At 36.1% G+C, this 3854-nt stretch overlaps 1 pseudogene; it reads right to left on the bottom strand.

Moving 5' to 3' along the window:
- Nucleotides 1-246: 246 nt before the first annotated feature.
- On the bottom strand, nucleotides 247-1365 carry LOC149208678 (cellulose synthase-like protein E6; annotated as a pseudogene).
- Nucleotides 1366-3854: the final 2489 nt, after the last annotated feature.

Genomic DNA, 3854 nt, shown 5'->3' with positions numbered 1-3854 from the left:
TAGATTTTAAGATGTTTTCTCACTGAGAAGTATTAACAAATTTGATACATTTTGTCCTTCATTATTTTTGAATCACCTATTTAAATATAAAAAATTAATATTAGAGATAAATAAACAAGAATATCTTTGTGAAAAAGATATAATGATTTTTTTTGAAATTTTAAATATTATCATTATTCAATTCAATTTTTTAAAATTTTGAATTGAAAAAAATAAATAATACATTAATTTTTTAAATGCGGAATTCTACGTCGCTTCGCTTCGGAATTCATTTCTTTCAATGTCCCTATCCTCTCCCTTCTCCAGTAAAATCTACACATAAAATAAAAAGAAGACACAATTAACCAATATATTAGTAGAATTTTAATATGCTCTAAGACAGATGATCTCAACTACCGATGTTTAGCACGGTATAAGTAGATTTTATTCAGAAGACTCGATAAGGCTGATGACCTGAACTATATTCGGATGAGCTCTCCAAGTGAATCCAGAAACCCAGTCCTTGAATCCCTTGTGTTATTTTTCTTAGTCTACTAGAACATTGCCCATATCCACACCCTTGTAGATTCGATTTTCAATTCCAAATGCATTTTCTGCTTCTAGAAGGCAAAATGTTAAAAAATGCTTGTATAAACTGATACAGGAAGTAATATAAGTTAAAAATGAGAAGTAAAAAGTAATTTGGTAAGGGCTACCTCCTCGCATTTACATTGTGCATATTCTTATTTTCAATGGCATCGACATTTAAGAAGTAAACCTCTGGACATTTGTCTTGAAAGGGGTAGTTATGACAAAATGGAAGCGAAATATTTGCAAAATGTGAAGCTTCCAAGAGAGCATAAAATGTAATCAAGGATCCTCCACCAACAAACGTAACATGACAATTTTCTGACGGGATAATCGAAGGCAAACGAAGACAATATTGTGTTTACAACAGCCATCGGAGGCTCTTTGATAGGATCAGCGGTGCATATAAATATATCCACGAATGGTAAATCGCTCTCCAACCTGTCCATTTACACAGAGTAATTAATATTCATTTAACATATTCATGAACATGAATTTTAAAATCATATTTAATTGTGGTTATAGAGGAAAATATATGAACAAAATATCCCCTCTGAGAAAGTATATTTGGGAAGACATTTCGCTCAACTGGCCACCACTTGAAGTTCTGCTCTAAAATCCAACTATAGGCGAAGCCGAATTCTGCAACAAATATCAGAATCCATGACCAGTAGTTCTCACATCAGGCGATAATATATGAGGCCAATTATTACAGAAAAGTGGGTGAAGCCATATGCTCTGTATATGAAGGTCTCTTTTCCAGTGTCATATATATATAGGAAAGTCCTTAGGCTCCATGAGCTGCTTGCTTGGGTTATGAAAGACCAGGTATAACCCCGTTTGTTTTTCGTTCATTTGCTTTGTGTGTACTTTACTCAATGTTTTGCGCATTCTTATAAAGATCCGAAGGTCGTTCAAATGTTTGCGTGCAGTAAAAAACTCCTAGTTTTTCGTGGTAGTTGTACAATGAGGGGTGAGTAATACATGTCGTAGTTGTGATATTGGAGAATCCAAAAAATCATTAAAGAATAAGATATGAACGAATTATATGCTAGATAAATAATATTAAATATTAAAAATAATAAAATTTAATTTTGGTAAACTATTAAGAAGTTGTTGGGATCAAAGAGCAATCAGATGGTGGTGGTGTCTAAAGACACTGTTGTTATATTGTGAGTGGTCATTTAGACAATTTTTTTTTGAATTTTCATTGGAAATGAATACCATGGGAAAAAACCATGGATGTTCATATACGTGGACCTATAATATGACCAATATCTTGATCCAGTCAAGTTTACTAGAACAACCCTAACAATCCTCCATTAAACTTGAATATGGGAGATTGACTTGGTTCCATTCATTTTGATTGCAATCCATATAATAATAAAAATTGTCTACCACATTACATGGGTAACTCGTAATTGTATCTCCCAGTGATCTAAGATACATTTTCACATACATGGTTCAACGACCATCTCACCTAAGATCTCACATTCCCCCCTCAAGCTAGGATATCACTACACTTTCCACCTTGGTATCTCTCTAAGTGGTCCATTCCAAGCTTGATAACTCATCTCTCTAAGTAGTCCATTCCACAACTTGATAACTCCACGTACCACTTTCACTACATACCTGAGCATGCTCTTAATGCCTTACAACTATGCATGCTCTCGTGCAACATGTCTGCGTGAACATAGATCTTACAACTTCCTAGGGAATGGGACAAAAAAAAATCCTCAAGATGTTACACATTACACACATTAGCTCCTTCATTAAACTCCAGTGCTCTTACTCCCTCTGTTCTTTTCATTCATATAACCATTTTCTTGTTTTCTTTATCTTGCTCAATCCATACCTTAACCTAAGTTTTTTTTGCTACTTTTTTTTCCGCTACTTGACCTCTATCCTTATATCTCATCAGATCCACACCTTGATATGTGCTCTCCAAGCCCACAGTCCAACTCTTTTTCATCATCCTGCATCATTTTCAACCTGTCTCTTTTCTTTTGTCCGATCAAAACTCTCTCTACCATTGCCTTGAGTCTTGAATAAGGCCATCAACACTTCGCCTTCACATCACACTCCAAAGAGCCATTTCATTAGGTATCGGCTGTCTTCCAATTTTCACGCACTCCTGAACCAAAATTTGTATTGACATATGTGGATCTCCAAAACTGTGAATGTGTTGCAGGTCTCTCTTAACGACAAGGGCTCTGCCTACTCAACCTAATACATCCTTTCCACTCTCCAAGCATTATGCTTCCCAACCACCTTTTATGTTCTCCCTCCAATGCACTAAACTAGTGGGCACCGACTAATCATTTTTTTTCTTCTCGTGTACAACTATAAATCAAATCAATTATGAACTATAAATCCTCCTCAGGCCTCAAATAACTAGATTGACCATGGCCATGATCCTCTCCACCACGTCAACTTTGTTAACTAATTGCAGGAACCTCTGCTTCTGGGCCTCGGCTCACTTGCTAGCCCTCTCATCATGATAGCTTTGTTGTTCACATGTTGCACTATGTGACCAAGGCGTTCCATCCCTGCTCATTCTTGAGGCTTCAACCCGCTGTGAAAACCATCAGTATTTCAATGGCTATGAAATCGCAGATACGTCCTCATTCTACGCGACTTTTATCGCTTTAAAGCTAGCCACACTGCCATAGCGTAACAACTTCTCTCTTGCTTCCCTTGCAGCTCTTACCACAACCACTTGTTAGAAAAATTTTACAAGGATGCAAAGGAGAGAAGTCTCATTTAGAATTCGGTTGTAGCCAGGCAAGTTTCATGAGAATTCAGTTGCATTGAGGTAAGCGTTATGTTGCAGCATGGAAATCACAACTACATAGAGGCTTAATAAAACACAGGAAACAACTCACGACAAAGCAAAGTAAAAGAAAAACGGTTGTGGTAAATTTACTCATGAATTTTTAAGACCACATCGCAACATAACATACTCTTGATTATAACATAAAAGATAGGAAAATGCATTCGCGTGATAAATGGAGGTTGCAGCTCCAAGTGAAAATACAAAAGACTTACTCTGATGTACACATCACTAGGGTTGCCGAGTAAATGTCTGTAAAACTCGGTAAAACTAGTTTTCATGCACCCACCAATGTTTCCTCCACGATTTTCTCGTCACCACCTCACAAAATCTCACTCTCTAACTTGTTCAACGTTACAAAATGACTTTTACATCCATATTTATCTCAACATACAAAATTGACATTAATAAATGACAGAGAAAATAATTAATAGGCAACATGGGCAATTTTACA

This window comes from Pinus tabuliformis, chromosome 1_2, assembly GCF_031772625.1.
Source record: "Pinus tabuliformis cultivar Carrire ecotype Pingquan chromosome 1_2, CPIR1, whole genome shotgun sequence".
Lineage (NCBI taxonomy): Eukaryota > Viridiplantae > Streptophyta > Pinopsida > Pinales > Pinaceae > Pinus > Pinus tabuliformis.
Note: the sequence above shows the minus strand (reverse complement) of the source record. Positions and strands in the feature narration are given on the sequence as shown.